Here is a 17625-nt window from a genome sequence, read left to right on the forward strand (position 1 = left end):
GCACATTGCCATTTCCATTTTTTGAGTGCAAAAGAGTACAGGGAACAGTGAGTACAGCCAATAGAACAAGATCTACCAATAACTTTGATCTAAAATTCATTGTTTCATGGGTGAACAGCAAACATTTTTTTTCTTGGTTTACCTTTCATGTTGAACACTTTATTTATTTGAATGAACCAGTAAGATAAACTTGAAATAAAAGCATTATCATCAAGGGGCAAATTCTTCAGCTCTGCTTAAGTTCATTTTTGCCAGAGGGATTTACATCCACCTATATGTGAACCAGCATTCTTGTAGGAGCAGCAGAATGCCTCACATGACAGTCTGTAGTGGGCAAAGGCCTAGCACTGTCAGATCTCAAAACATATGGATGACGTGGGAGTCACTGCATCTAGCCCTACTGCATACCTGCAGAATTTGACAGGCTCTAGAGGAAGCTTGTCCTCAATGTGCCGAGCATGAAATCATTGAAGATGATTATCCAACTCTACATCTATAACCATCCCATTTCAGAGAGACCAGACTCAAGACCAAAGTGTCCAGGTGTTACAGACACTGCAGAAGGCTACATCTTTCTTTGTCTGATAAGTGTGCATAACATATGCAATGTAAGTGAAAACAAGTAACTACTGATATGATGTATTCACATTTATTTTCTAATGCACATAGAAGGCATACTTTATCCTGAAAAGAATAATTAAAAACAAAAAAACCCAAACCAAACAAAAACCCCCCCAAAAAAACAAAAAAAAACCCAAAACACAAAAGAAAAGTAGTGTTTACAGACCTACCCAAATAGCAGAGATGCAAGATTCTAGGTGGATTTTACTTGCATATAATTATCTGGGTTTTTTTCTGCTGTTTGATGTAAAAGCCAAGGTACTCCTCAAGGAAGTAAATATTTTTTTTAAAGTAAAAGCAGAACACAAGCTCACAAAGACCAGGACCGGTCACAAAGGAGAGAACGGACACTATGTAATACAAATCATGGTTTCACAGTGTAACCCTTTAAGCCAAGGGCCTCCGTTTCTAGATTGCAAAGAATCAGTATACTTCGTTAAATTTCTACCCCAACTATAAAGCAGCAAAACTTCAGAATATCCCAGTCACGTTTTCAGGATGCTTCTTTCATAGTTTTCTCAGATTAATAGCTTATTTCTGTCCGTATTACCTACTAAATTATATTTGTGGTGCCTTGCTGTAAGCATCGCCTTGTTATTCATTTGAATTGATACTGAGCAGGATAAAAAGGCACATTATAAAAGACAGACTTCTTTCAAAATGTGGAGACTCCCAAAACCATCCTAAGGAAAATAGTAAGTGGGCTAGAAACCTGAAAATTTGAGGATAATAGCAACAGGATTAAAAATAAACACATCTCAGAATAATACTAATGCTATAGCATGTCAACATTGCAGTATTACACAGGCATAACAAACCCCTATTATATGGGCTGGCTAAATTAACTTCTGTACTGCCTCTACAACAAGAATACAATTTAATTTAAAAAGCCACAGCACACAAACAGAAATTTTTTACAGAAAATACCGTTTTGTGAACATCTGCCTCTCAGTAAAACCGGAGAGCCCTTTAATATTCTTCCATCTGTGGTGCCTGAATTGCCCCCTAAATGACATAGCTTAACTAAGTCTAAGTCTACTTTTTTTTGTCAGAAGATAACTCATTTGCATTCAAGATGCACCTGCATTTCATCACCTGTCACTCACTGTCAAAAATATCTATTTAGCATAGTCTCACTTCAGTGTATGGACTAGAACTTAAAGCATTCCATCACATATTAGCTTTCCTTGTGAGAGCTCTGGAAAAGCTAGTTGAAGGCAAAACAACTGCAGACAGTTGTTTTCCTTATGCACAAATGACAATCATCCAAAAAAACCCCATTTGTTTTGAAAATGAACCATTAAAGCCAGTCTGGGAAAATCTGATCACTGGCTAAAGTGAATCTACAATGACTACTGCAAAAACAAATGCTGAGACTGAGTAGAGCTTATTTCTGACAACTTCATAGGGAAAATACAGGTTCAGATTGTTTAAAATGGAAAACCATAACTCTGAATCTGGGGGTTTATGCAATGCCAAGCCTTCACTTTCAGCGACATACTCATGAAATTCAGATACTGACTTTATCAGTTTGAAAATGAGAACAGAAACTAAGCCTTTGAAAATTATACAAATTTTGTTCAACAGGAATGAGATACTGCTGGCTGTTTCCTTCAGTATTTTTTTATTACCCTCATGGAACTTATTTTGAAATAAGAACACCTGTTTGAAAAACTGTATACTTATATATAAGTATTCTGGCTTCAACTAGAACCATCTAACTCACTTCATATGGAGAAAAGGAGGGGTAAAAAAAAGGTTTTAGTCTGGTCTTCACTTAAATGATTATTTAAATTACCTCCAACAATAAGAACAGAAAGAATTATTTTCAAAATGATACTGATGTTACCATTAGAAGTGCCTCCAATAATCTGGAAACCTTTAAGAGGAAAGGATTTTCATATCTATACTGAGTATACTTTTTTAAAAAAAAAAAGGTGTGGGCTGTCAGACTCTTATGTTATAGTGGGTTTTTGTGTCAAGTACCTCAAAACACATTGTAAGTGTTATTCCAGTAAAGCAAGTGGTTTTTTAAGATTGTTTAGAATAAGCACACAAGATGTAAGAAAACAGGGTTTTTGAGTGAAGATTAAACAACAATAAATCTTACCAACTCCAAGTAGAAATACTTGATGAGAGAATTCTTAATAGCTTTGCAAAAGTCCAGGACTCAAACAGTTGAAATAAGACTCAAAAAAAAGTTTATAACAGCCTTCTCTACCTAAAATAGAGAGCAGTGGACACCTATCTTAATTAGAATGCATCAGGACTATGGATGCAATAAACAAGAAGATTCCACAAACAGAAGACGTAACAATTTCCCAAAAGAAGGACCAAAAACATGCCTAAAAACTTCAAAACCAGGAAATAAATAATTTATCTTTTATATGATCAGGAATGTGATTTGATTGTGGAAGGCATATAGACAAAGACTACAAAAAAGTATCCATAAAAGAAGGCTAAATTAAATGCTTCATGGCTGGCATGAACTCACAATGCCCCAAAAAAAGCAGCTTGGTGCTCCCCTGAAGAGGCGGTGTGACATAGAAATGCAACATCATGGAAACAGATTTTGAAAACAAATTGATGGAACAGGATCTCAGAAGCACCCTCCCCCAGACACTGTATTTCCTGAAATGGCTTCAGAAAGCAACTTACTCTGGTATAGTGGCCCTCAAGTTATCCTTGACATCTTCTCTGTTCATAGCCTTTAGTTTCACTGCCGAGCGTCTTTTCCATTAAGCCTTTATCTGAAGTTCGTAGGTCAGTAACACTTTTTCCTTTCCTAAGGTGGTTTGAATGCAAAAAATCATATTAAAGAAAAAAAAAAAGGATGAAGGAGCTGAAAAGTATATTACACAGTGTTGACAACTCGATATGGCCATAGTTATAGAGGAAGTTTAAAAAAGGCTGCACCAACTTCCTAGAGGCTAGAAGAGCCGGCCTTCAATTTAGGCAAATTCAGAATGAAGCATCTATTAAACCAACCACCTGAAAAAGGGGTACAAATAGACTGCAGCCATTTACAAACATGCTACCCTCTACAGAGAACAAAGGGCATTACAAAGCGATGCTGAAGCATGCTGTGAAGTTTGCATTACCTTTGCAAAAAGAGCGTGCAGCAAGGAATTCATAAGGACATTTAAGAAATTTCTGTTTGTAGGTATCCAGCACATGGATAGCACTGGACCCCAAAGAATGCCATCAGGTAATATTGCTGCAGAAACAAAGTTAACAGCCAATTCTGTTTCTAAGTGTATTTGTAACACTTAGCAAAACCACAGTCATCGTTCACAGTGCAGTCAGTGCCTAAAGAAAGTCAAGCTTTTGGTTTATTCCTGAGAAACCGGTCATAACAAAAGATAACTGCAAATTTGTTGTGTTTCCAGTATGAAATGACAAGTCCTTTGGAATGCAAATGTTTTCTCACCCACAACCGTATGGTTTAATATGACACTACGAACAAGGAAAATTAGTGAAAACTCTCAGAAGTATCTGACATAATACAGAAGGGGTGGGAAGCATGCTCCTTCTCAAAAGTCTCCTGCCTCACTCAGGCTACGGGATGCCATGGTCTCAACAGCATGTACCATGCTGGCAAAGCCACACATGCATATTTTTACAGCATCATAAACTGCTTGCAGTAGAGAACCTAACATTTAAAAAAAAAAAAACAAACCCAACAACAAAAAAAAAAACCCCAAAACAAAGACAAAACGTGTATTTATTGTAACCAAGAGGCACATTACCACAAAAATTAGTATGCCAGAGGAGCACCATGGAACAGATCAAAACAACCCATTTTAATATGTGATACAAACACAAATTTGCTTTTTTGAAACATCTGACAAAAAAAAAGGGGGGGGGCAAAGAAATGGAAGAAACAAAACACATATGTATTTTACCTGGTTGACACTGACAGAAACAACCTGAAAAACCCCCCATCTCTTTCCAAACCGAAAACTGAGACACCACCCCCCCACCCCCACTTTGTGACGTAACCAGCAGCCTACGGGAGGCACAGACCAGGAAAGGATGCACAGAAAAAGCAGCATTTTAGGCCCAGAGAAGTAAAACGGCGGGGCCTGGAGCGGTTAGTGCGCACCCTGTACCCTCCTCCCGCCGAGGCTCCCTCAGGAGCGGCTCAGGCGCTGATGGCGGTGGAGGGGGGGCCTGGCTCGCGGCTGGGGGGCGAGAAGCTCGTGCGGCCGCCGCCCCCGCTGCGCCCGGCCCCCGCGCTTCCAGCCCCTGACGGGCACGAGCCGCCTCCTCGAGGCACCTGTGCCTGAGGGGCTCCGGCGGGGCTCCGGCGCTGGGGACAGTCTCCTCGCGGGCCGCACGACGCTCCTCGTAATGGCTCCTCAGGCCCTTCTCTGGACGGGCTTGGATTTTAACGCCAGGTACCAAAATGCTGGAAGTCAGAATATGAAAAGGCCAGGGCCTAAAACTTCCTTCCCTTCCCCTCAGCAGCCATCATGCCTGTTATGTTGCTGGACTCAGATGGAGACATCACACTCTGCAAGCCTCCAAAAAGTCGTTGGGGACTGGGCCCTTTTCAGGCCTTTTCCTTCCTAAAACAGTGAAATCTGGTGGCATGTTTAGCTGCCGTTCCCTGAGGAAGGTACAGAGCTGGAGCTCCCTGCGGAGGGGATGGGGAGGCAGTGGTGTCCCTCCCTAGATGGAAAAAGTGGGAAAATACTGTGTGCGTATGCCCATGTTTCACAAAGTAATTTCAACCTGCAAATAATAAAAATGTAATGGCGTGTCTGAGTGCAAAGTCCCCGGGAAGTTCATTATGTTCATTCACCATAGGGAACAATACAAGGAAATAACCTTTTCATGCAATGCCAGCATAGCTATGGTGACTTCAGTACCGTGAATACTTTTATGTTTGGTTGGGTTTTTTTTGATCTATCTATATTGTATATGCTTTGCCCATGCTGAGCCTGTACACAAACGCTTGAGGAGGTGGTTTTCAGACTGCTTCTTGTTTTGACTTCCACACTGAACTGGAATCTAAAAAATGGTGATGCCAAACTAATAATGACAAATGGTTAAAATTCCATTTTCTACTCACAGTGCATGAAGCCAGTAAAACATTTTTGGACTCAATTTGAAGGTCAACAGAACTGGGCAATGTATCATCATACAGGACGTGCACATAAGCATTGTCTGCTACAGCAGGCTGAGAAGTAAGCTACTGGCAAGAAGCACTTAAAAGAGCTGAGTCTGTGAAGAAAGTAACCACTGTTTTGCCACCTTCTTCCAGATGCAGGAATTGTAATGCTGTCCAAGAAGGTACTGGCTTTGTGAAAGAGTAAGAAGCAAGAAACAAGGAGCTTGTGAGTTAAACTTGTTATCTGAATTACATAATACTTGATAAAGTTGAAAATGTAATATTATAAGGTGCTGCTAGTAGCCTGTTTCTGTTACAGTTAATCTATATGACACACAATGAATTCGTACAGACTCCACTACATGTTAAAAGTGGTCTCCTAAGAGTCTGCAAGTAGTCTGGGTCATACCTGTGGCTTTCTAGTATGTGTTTCTTTACCATCCACTGATTTACATAGTTCAAATCCTGCATGTGCCACCAGCAGTTCCGTAGTTTATGTTGATCTTTAGTTAACAGAACATGTTATACTGGACTACAACTATCACAGATGTGTAAGAAGTAGGTCGGGACGTGTATGTTTGTAGTCGCTTAAAAATACAATTTTTTTTTCCTTACTATTGTATTCCTGCTTGTACAAAATCATTGTAAGGATGTAGTTTTACTAGAATCCTTTGTCTACAATGTTATGTACTTCAATGCGAGAAAGAACAACGCAAATACCAAGGTGTTCTATACCTTTGTTAGTTTTTAACTTGGGAAATCACTTATAGTGCTGTAACTTCATATTTCAAAAGGAGCCTGAAAAAAACTTGCAACATTTTTAAAACTAAGTTTGTACATTCATTTTGAAAGATGAAGTGAGAGTTACGGAGACTACTCCTTTTTCTTTAAATTTATTGTGACTGATAACACCTACCACCCTCAAATTTCCAGAGTATACTTTAAACAAGCCAAAATTCAGCTACTACATATCAAACATGGATAGATGAGTTTTCAAAGCAGAAATAATGATTCAACTTCCTTATAATTTGTCTGTCCTAACATAGCTGAAAATTCCCAGCATGAATATTGTAACTTTCTGCAGCTCTGTCATTTTAAAATTTTCCTTGGTAATTAATTTGATAGATAAAATATCTTTAGGAAAATAAGGGAATTAAAGTAATTTCCATCTCAGGTGACTTATTTTAGTAGACTGAAACTAAGTCACTAAGTTAATACCTGTACTTTTAATAATGGAAACTTCTGCTATGATCCCATGACGCGAACCCAGAAAGCTAGCTATAACTGTAACCAAGCAGTTGTGTTTCTTAAAAATATATTTAAAGGATAAGCTGGAACACCTCTAAGATGGAGATTATGATGGTAAAGCTGGCAGTTACAATGCAAGGGGTTTTGGTATTGATGGATCTAACCAGAGAGAGCCAAAGCCAAGCTCTCTCTCTATGCCATCTTCAGTGGTTTGTTGGATGCTCGAAACTAGATCCGGTTATTCAAATGCTGTTTCTCAGTTTGCATTACCAGTGACTTTTTTGGAATTACTGGGTATTTAAGGAGTATTTAAAAATTAAGAAAAATATTTGCTGTCCACAGTACCGAAAAAAATCGAGTTGTTTGTAAATACCCTCAGCTCAATGGAAAACACTGTTATCCTAAACCAGCTCTGGACAAATATAAAAAAAACCTGCAGTCACAGTACAGAGTTGGAATAATAAATGACAATTTAAATTCAATGTGCCGTATAATGAACTTACTGGAAACTATCCAGTGTTAAAGAATTCAAACTAGTAAGAACCACTTTTCTCATAAAACTAACTACAGCCTAGTAGGTTAAGCTTTCTGCTCCTTCAATTTGTGGACTTAACAATAGTAAATCTATACCAGCAGTAAGTTATAACAAGCAAAAAGGTTATGAGTAGCAACTGAGTTGTGCAATTTGTATGTTGGGTAAAAGTTAGACACATGATCTTTTCTATACTGTCTCGTACTGTTTCTTGTCAAGTTTGCATTTTAGAATCATAGAATCTTCATGGTTGGAAAGGACCTTTGAGACCACCAAGTCCAACCATACACACACAAAAAAAAAAACACAAGAAAAAACCAAACAAACAAAAAACCCCAACAACCTACAATCTCTGCCCTTCAGAGCATGCCCTGAAGTGCCAAATCTAGACATTTCTTAAATACCTCTAGGGATGGTGACTCAACCACCTCCCTGGGCAGGATGTTCCAGTGCCTGACCACTCTTTCAGTAAAGTAATTCCTCCTAATATCTAATCTAAACCTCCCCTGCTGCAACTTCTGACCATTTCCCCTGGTCCTGTCATTATTCACTTGGGAGAAGAGGCCAACACCCACCTCTCTCCAACCTCCTTTCAGGTAGTTGTAGAGGGCAATGAGGTGTCCCCTCAGCCTCCTCTTCTCCAAGCTAAACATGCCCAGCTCCCTCAGTCTCTCCTCATAGACTTGGTCTCCAGACCCCTCACCAGCCTGGTAGCTCTCCTCTGGACACGCTCCAGCACTTCTATGTCCCTCTTGTACAGCAGGGCCCAGAACCGAACACAGCACTCGAGGTGAGGCCTCCCCAGTGCCGAGTACAGAGGTGCGATCACTTCCCTGCTCCTGCTGGCCACGCTATTCCTGATACAAGCCAGAATGCTGTTGGCCTTCTTGGCCACCTGGGCACACTGCTGGCTCATGTTAAGCTGGCCGTCCACCAGCACCCCCAGGTCCTTTTCTGCTGGGCAGCTTAAGTACCTGTTTGCCCAGCACCCTAAACCAGATGATCATTCCCAGAAAGCTGTTGCCTAAATGATGGCAATAGAAACCAACAGCTCTTCTCACAAGCATTAAAAGATACAGTCATTTTTCTTTACATAACTCAGCAAGTCCAGACCTAAGCACAAAGCAGGTTATACATGTCATTAATAAATACAATTAGCAAAAGAACATTAAATGTCTGAATTTGAACCAGATGCTTCCAGAAATCCTAACATCATCAATCCAGGCACCCTGCTCACTAAATAAGTAGCATCCATGGGGTCTCTGCCCCAAACACCACAAAAATTGCCTGGCATGACTAATATGAAAACCAATGATGACAAAATGTTAATCTGTACATTCCCTTTTCCCCAACATGAAAAATCCAGAACACACAAGTGCCTAGTGATGCTTGATGGCATATAAAATTGTACAGCAGAAAGTTGACTAAAGGAGCAGCAGAAGACATAAGCAAAAAGCAAAACAAATCAAAAAGAGCTTCAACAGGGAAAAGTCCTTGTTTCCTATGCCAGGAGTCCCTGTGACTCGTGCTGGCTGCCTAACACCTCGAGTATTGCTGCAGAACCGGCTTGACTTATTCATGTTGGGCCCAAGCCAAGATCACCTCGCTTCAGGGCAGCAAGACACACCAATCATATCTGTCTTTCTCAAAGTCTTCTCGTATCTTGGGTCTGCTTAATACATAACAGACAGTCGTTATAACAGACACCAGATTCCCCCCCCCCCCCCATTATAGGCCAGAATATTGCCAGCTGCTTACATTTTTTCCAGAAGGGGATCATCCACATCCTGAGCACTTTAACATAAGTATACAGGATAACGTAATTAATGTATGTATATTCAGAAGGAACTTGCTGCCCATAGCCAACTCCTCTGTGGTGGAACCTGCTTGCCATGGATTCTAAAATAAGGCAATTATTTATCTTAATAAGGATTAAAGGAGAAATTGTGCCAAATGCATCACTGTAATACAGAAAGTTTTCATGGGCTTCATAGGATTATTTCTGTTGAGCTAGTCTAACCACAATTTATGAGACAAAGTCTCATTTTGCTTTGGTGCACCAAAGGGTGCAAATTGTGCTTATAACAAGCACACTCTGCAAGTATAGACTTGCAGTCATAAAATAAATTTCTAGGTTCATAGCAAACAAACAAAGTTTTATTAAAATAAGGACATAAAAAAATAAATAATCTCAGAATTTCTCCCATTATTAAAATTTTCTGTAAAGAAACTCTCTCTCAAAATGAGATTACCACTTTTATTCTCTGCCAACTCAATTTATGCTAATTTTAAAAGTAATTTCTTATTGTTATGACTGCTATTTGCATTAATTAGGATGTGTTTCTTTCCATACATTACTTTGTGATTTATTTCAAGAGATTGCAATTTGAAGAGAAAATGCAGTGAGGCATTCATAGGCAGCATTTGAAGTGGGGCAGCATGCAGTGACATGCCATACCAGCATTTGCGTTCTTTGTTTTGAGGTTCTTTCTTGAGTATTGAGGGGAGGCTATCACCACAGCTGGGCAGAAGGTGCTCCAACTTTAGAAGTCTCTAAGACTACGACAACTCTAAGAAGTCTCAGTACTTAACCAAAATAGGATGAAGCCTATGCTTCAGCACAGTTCTGTGATCCTAAAGCTTCTGACAGATAGAAAAGCAGGACCTTTTAAAAGTGTGAGGCAGCTGCTTTGCATCCTCCATCCTGGTGATTTTCAAGCTCCCCAGCACACCTACCACCCACACAGGAAGGTGGTTCACAATTTACATGTTACATCTCAATTACCAACAAACCACAAGCCTTTCTCAGCTTCCAAGGCTCAGTGCATCTCTTAGGCATGCTTCTAACTGCGTGGTTGCACTAGTCTCTCCTGTGTGCCCTGGTTTCTGCATATACTGGAACAAGTGCCAAATGTATATTGACTGCTTTCTGAATGCACTCATGGGTCAGCTGAGAACTAACTATAAAGGCAGGATTTCCTACCTCCTAGCTTCCTGACTTTGTAAGAAAATAAAATGCTGGTTTCTCACAGATGAAGAATATTCTTTCTGAGACAGACAGGTGCTTCTGGCCCCCACATCCCACAAGTACTGCCCCATAAACCCAGATACTGCACTCCCTTTGATGCTATTCCTGTTATATAATCAGTGCTCAATCTTAACTGAAATGGTTCTTTCCAAGTAGTTTAAACAGATTGTGAAGGACTAATTCTGCCCTTGGCTTACGTGATCAAGAGAAGGAGAAAATAAAAGACTTTCTGCTGTCCTAATGGTAGTATAGATATTATGGTCTGTGGATAAGCAAAAGAAAAAAAGCAATAGAAATATTCAGTGGTCAGGATTGTCTCATAATGTGAGGGAGTTTGAAGACAGCATATGAGAAAAGACAGAAAGATTCTATCAGAATCACTGCTTTTCTTTTCCTGTTTCTAAAGAATTTCCATGTAATGATGGGTGACACAGTCTATCCTACAAGATAATACTGAGTTACAGTGTCTATCCTACAAGGTAATACTGAATTGTTTCTCCCCCACTCCCCTCCCCAATGACTTATTATATAATACCTTAGTACATTCCTCCTCAGTCTCTTAAGAAAACCAGAGTAAGTTTGATTACTTTGAGGGATATCCTGGTAAGTGTATTGTAAGAAACCTGAATAAAGTGGAGATTGAGTGCTTCAATGGGTCAGATCAATGCATATTGATGTTCATCTAATTCAGGTTTATTAAAAAAAGATAATTACATTTTCTTATTTACTTTAAGAAAATGGCTTGTGTAAGTAGATTGGTGAATAGCTCTGTATTAATTCTTCCTTAGTGGATCTTGTATGTTCGTTTTCAGAGCATTCTGCTCAGAGCTTAAACAAACTCCTCACAGGGCAGTAGACCCCTGTTTCTCTTCTGGGAGCTTGGAATTACAAGGACACACCACTGTCTGATTTAGGATCGAGTTGTTGGCATTAGACTACTATAATTCCTAAGTAACATAGTGTTAGCTGGTGGGCAGAAATTGCAGAACCTAACTTATTTCCTGTGAGATTTGTAGCTTGGTGGAGAAAAAAGGCACTCCAAATGCAGCCTTTAAGCTCTGGAGAGGTTATCCACAGCATTACAAGCATATTGTGTCTGGAATATAATTAGCCTACTGAAATAATTTCGGAGGACAAATACATCAATGTGTATTTGCGTGTATTTAACCAAAGTTTAAGTTAATGAATAATACTCTGCACAAGAATATCACCTTCAAAAATTCTTAACAGTCATGCAGATAGTTGGCTTTTTCTAAGTTGGATTTTAGCCATGTGTGTTTGTTTAAACGAGTGCCAACTCTGTTCTCGGGCATGACCTTATGTGGTCAATAGCTGCACTGTCAGTAACCATAGCGCTTCAGGTCTGGTACAGCCTCTCTCTTACAGCCTTGCTTATCTTCTGCTTACCATTACAGCCTCTGTTCTTCTCTCTCATTTTACTTATGTTACAGCCCCTGTTCCCATGTAACCTTCAAAAATAACTATCAATTTAAACAAAAAAAAAAAATTACAGTTCTACATATAGGAGTGAAATTGCATTCTTGGATCTGCATGGAAATGCACACTTTGGCTTTATTGGTCTGTTCAGCATGAACTACATTACTTGGTTTCAAGTAATGAAACTAGCAAAAATTGTGTGATTTTTTTTTCTGTTCAATTTGTGCTCAAGAGAAAAAAAAAAACCCACCACACTTCAATTCATAGTGGAGAATTTGTCTACATCTGTCATTGACTACTGATGTATTACCAGTCTTTTCTAAGATTAACTTCACTTCCAATTTCTAATATACATCTGTAGACAAATCTGCAAAAGCACCTATCATACTCTCTGAGTTTAATTTACACCTTAATTAATTGTGTGTCTATCCATAGCCTAGCTCAGTGTAGTCATGCTCCGTGACAGAGCTTCAGGTGCTACGGTGTTAGAAATAAATAGTATGGTCTTCTGTAGACTAATATACAAAGCCAGCTACGGCTTACAAGACCTCCAAAAATATTTTTAAATCATCAGTTGCATCATTGTGCACGGTGTTCTCATGAAGTCAGGGTGAGCAAAGGACTTCATCAGAGCTTAAGGTCAAGAGAATCCAAGTCCTGGTGCTCTTTTTTGTTTTCTTTTTGTTTTTCCTTCTCATCTTTTGTACTGTTACAGTCTTCATTAATTGAAAACTTAGGATGTGGGATGTTTTTCCCTGCTGGTGGCTTTGGCCTTTCTTAGCATTCACTCTGCTCTCACTCCCCATAATACTCCACACTGTATCCCCAACAGGCTACAGTAAATAAGACTGAGGGAATCTTTAAAAATACTCCAGTCATGGCACTGTACCTTAAATTAACCTTCCACTTTAAGGAGACTTCTTTTAGCTTAAGTGATCAACATAGCATCTGAATATAGCATTTCCAGCAATGTGCATTACAGGTCTGTTTCTGGTACTCAAGATAACTTAGAATAAAACAAATTTGGAAGGAAGATGCCACCTGCTGGTCAGCCTGAGATGGTAGCCACCCGCACATGCCTACTTGGCTGCAGGGCTTGTCTTGGGAGCTTGATAATTATGTGCCTTTAACAAGACTGCGCTAATTGTAAACCAGCATACGTTCTGAGAGCAAGTAGTGTATGTCAGCAGAGCTTTTCCAGGGAAACATCTGTTGGTTTACATGGAAGCATTTATTGTTTTCATTTCATAAGGACTGAATTTTCACAATTAACACAATTATCAACTCCACTGTAGCCTCAAAGCTGTTGTTTTACATTGCAAACAAACCATTTTAGTAAGATCATTGTAATTTTTATCCTGTGAACACAGTTGAAAACTTGTGTGGAACTGATTAAATTCATTCTTTCTATGGGTATTAAGGTTGTATTAGTTTTGAAGTCACACAGTCTTTCTGCACAGTTTATGTAGGCAGTCAGCTCCACCTGAACATAATTCCTTCTTTTAGAGAAAGGAATTCTTCCTAATCTTGGAGACATTCACATGTGTATGGATCCCTTTTGCAACAACCAACAGTCATAATTGTTTTTCATATACCAACGGTAATAATGGCTTTCTACATTCAAAGTATTTTTTAAAGTTGTAATCCCTACTTAAACAAGATGTCATTTAAAGTACTCGAAGGATCTGGCAGGGGAGGAGGGGGACACACAGACAAAACCAACAACCACATGCAAGAGGAAAGAGAGATTAACACTGCAGACTCTATTAAGCATAGCGTGGGTCAAAGCAGAAAGACAGAACTAGCACTCCACAACTGTATTTGGTTGCCATTGTTGTATCATCCCACCTTCAGGCTTAAAATGTAGTCTGCACCATACGGAACAGCCTTTTAAGCTTCACGACCATGCAGACGAAGTACAATGTGATGTAACCGGGCAATGGATTCTGTAGCAAAGAAGTAAGCCTCTTCAATTTGCAGGCAGAAAAAACGAACTATAGGATTTTCCAGAGAATAACAGGGCACTACTCTGAAAGGCTGCCATCCTGTGGCACTTTAGGAATGGTGTAGTAGCTCACTGCCCTGAGTTAATGGTTTCTATGCTCTGGAGTGGAAAACGCATCCAAGACAACTAATACATAGATAAAATATATACTTCCTTCCCCCCCTCCTCTTTTTTAGTATTTAGGTAGTTTCAAGAGTCTTTTATCAGTCAACTGTATTATAGTGCAGCTCAGTTAAGGTTTTTTTTATTTCCATCAAAAGAACTAGTTAACATAACTTTGAAATATATTAAACTTCATGTTCATTCTATGGTATTGCTGCCACATTCAGCCATAAATTGCTGTACTGCATCTCAGGAGTGCTTTACTTAGTATGGTAAACAATCCTATATAGCTCACTCCTTGACTAAGTAATGCAAGTTTCCAGGTAAATCAACAGGACCTTTAGAACCAAGATTCCAGGATTTGACCCTGAAACTAACTGCTTTAACCTCAGTTCTTACTGTATTTCATTTGCTGTTCGTAGCATATTATGCATTAGTACCATGGAGTACATATTTCTTCTAACACAAAAAAAAGTTTTCATTATGGGCCAGGTAGAGAAAATTAATTTTACTTGCAATATCATTAGTATCTTGTCAGTAAGTTGTGCATAACAGTTAGAAACAAGCCCTTCGTATTTTCATTCCCCTACAAATCCTAAATCAAGATGAGCTTGCAATTACTGTAATAATTCCATAGCAAATAAACATAGCAAAAGAACCCACTTCTTCTCTTCAGAGAACCTTTGTTAAAAAGGCTAGCAAAAAATGGGTATGCTCTATTAGTATAGACATGATGAAGAAGTAACACACAGCTCTTAGAAATACATACGAAGTTTAAGCTTCAGTTCCTTGAAATACATATTCTCAGTTACTTGAGCAAGGCTTATATCTTTACTTAAGAAGATATAAGCTGTGTATATATATTATATCCTTAAAAATCTTTATTCAGATCCCAGTCAGTTAGTTCAGCTTTCTTATGTCCACACTCCATTATCTGCAAGGATAAAGTAGCTCATCTGCAGTCCTGGTCTCAGTTTCTTCTGCCTGTGCTGGCTTTTTGACTTAGTATCTGCTTTCAGGTAGCATTACTTCACTGGAGATGTATTTCTCAGTACTATCTTTCTATTCTTTTGACTCACCCCTGAGCTATGATTTCTTTCAAGCAGTGAACTGTCAAAGCTTTCATGAACTAACCATAATTCTCCCCTCTAGCATCTCTTGAAGCACCAAACACCTTTAAAAGTGCACAGAACAAGAGCCCTGCAGAACTACCAATGTATGCGTGCTTGTGTATGTAGTGCCATTGGACCATTAATCTGCTCTTCAGCAAGAGCCAGCACATATTCCAATCCACATCTTTCTTCAGTCTACACTTGCCTTTCCACAACCAGGGAAGCATGAATTCCCACTCAGCCTACAGCCTTTGCTCCTCTCACATCCTGGTTGATGCAATCTTCTTTAGGAACTAATCTCAAACCATTTAGTATTCATTAGCCTTTGGAGTCTTTTTAGTTGCTGAAGCCTTCACTCCAAATGGGAAATTAAGTCTTCTCATGAAAAATACTAAACCACACCCTAAATTCTAATTCCAGTAGTCTCAGAATTCTAGTCAAATATTTACTACATCTTTTCGTGCTACCAGGAAACACTCTGGAACTTCTTTCTGTTTAATCCTACCTTGCAGGATTCACCTCTGGAAAGTTCATGAGTCACAGCACATTTCTAACCTTGCAGGAAGCATTTCACTCTTGCAGGAATCAGGAAGATAGTCTTTTCTCTGTCTGACTTTCAAGTAAACACACTCCTACTTTCATTACTGGATTAACCTCAGGATATAAGGAAATACAGTGTTGCCAGAGACAAGGAAGAAAAAAGCCTGTATCAGATCAAGACTGCTTACCTGTTGTACTACTTCTCTAACCCACTTTTCTGATTTCCTTAATTTCCTTTAGCCTGTAAATTAGTAGCCACTCCCCTGGACCATTAAGACTCAGGAAAAAAGAGTCTGAAATGCCCACAGCTGAAGTAAAGGTAATTCAGGTGAATTCAATAATTGCAAGGACCAACACCATTCATTTAGAAGAGAGGGTAGAGTAAGTGGAATCTGTACCTTATGCATGTATACATACATTGAAGACCATCTTTAATGAATCATACAGCTTAATGAACTAGCTTCCTATCTCACGGTGTTGAAACCTGATTTTTATAGGTTTTGATTGGTTGGTTGATTGATTGAAGCCTCCTGATTTGGAACCCAGTGTGATTATTCAGAGATAGAGGAGCTGGATTGTAACATCTAACCACCTTAGTGACTCCAGATGTCTAGTGTCTAGACTTCTTTTATAATATTGGTTACTAAGGGAGTTGAACCTGCCTGACCTGCTTTATATTTCACCCTCAGATTTACTCTGATTTAATTACATTCACTTTGTTTGTCTGAACACTGACAGTATGTGATTACTCTGATACATATATATATATACACATATATATAAAAGATTTATCCCTTTGTTTTCATGATCATGCTGTCTGACTGTGCTGTGCTTCCACATGTGCTTTGCACATCTGCCGTCTCCTCTATTCATTACTACTTGCTTATCTTGAACAGGAAGACTAAAGCCATTCACGATTAAAAAAACCATATCTGTCTGCAACTTCACTACAAGTTTCCTTTGCTTAATCTTCTTTCCTTTGGGAAAATTAAAATATTATAAGAAAAGGATCAGTTGTGGGGGTTTTACTGTAATCCTTCTTTCCTTTGTATATTTCTGCTTCACCTGCAGTTACCAGAAATTACTATATCCCAGATGAAAATATTAATATCTTAATTACTTTGTAAAGAAAGATGAACCTATATTCTAGTGTCATCCCAAATTCTTACAGTCCTCTTCCATGAATCTAAGACACTGTAGTTACATGGCTACTATGCCGGTTCTTTACTAACATCCTACTTTTGAGGCATACAACTTTATTTGGTGAATGTATTTTTTGATGTTTCAGAGACTGGTAGTTAAGCTGAGGTTCTTTTTTTTGTTTCCTTCACTCATATACTTCTGATGTTTATCTGCTTCAAGTTGCTTTCTTTGTCTTTCCCTGAATCATTAATTCTGTGGGGCCATCTTCCAGGTCTTCTCCCTGTCCTTTCCTTTTTCTTTCCATGCAGATGATGCTTTGTGAAGAGAGCTAGTGGCATGATATATAGAAAAGGATGTTCAGGTTAGACATTAGGAAACACTGATTTACTAGGAAGGCAGCACAGAAGTGAAGTGTTGTCTACATGATTGGGAAATCCCCATCTTTGAGGGCTGTCAAGACTTTGCTACACAAAGCCATGGGCTGATCAGAGGTCCCATCCAGCTAACACTTCTGTGATTCTGGGAAATTTAGTACAAACAGGATAAGTAATAATCTATCAATACAACAACCAGCCCAGCTTCTGCTAGAAGCTTGGGGACTGCACCTGGTTGCATGGGTTGTAGAGAGATTTGACTTTAAGGGACGTTTCCTTATTGTCTTTCAGACTTAAGTTAGATGCATCGTAACAGCTTTACAGATCCAGAATCTCCAGAAGGAAAGACAAGCTCCAGGGCTTCTCT

The sequence above is a fragment of the Larus michahellis genome, chromosome 5 (genome assembly GCF_964199755.1).
Source record: "Larus michahellis chromosome 5, bLarMic1.1, whole genome shotgun sequence".
Taxonomy (NCBI): domain Eukaryota; kingdom Metazoa; phylum Chordata; class Aves; order Charadriiformes; family Laridae; genus Larus; species Larus michahellis.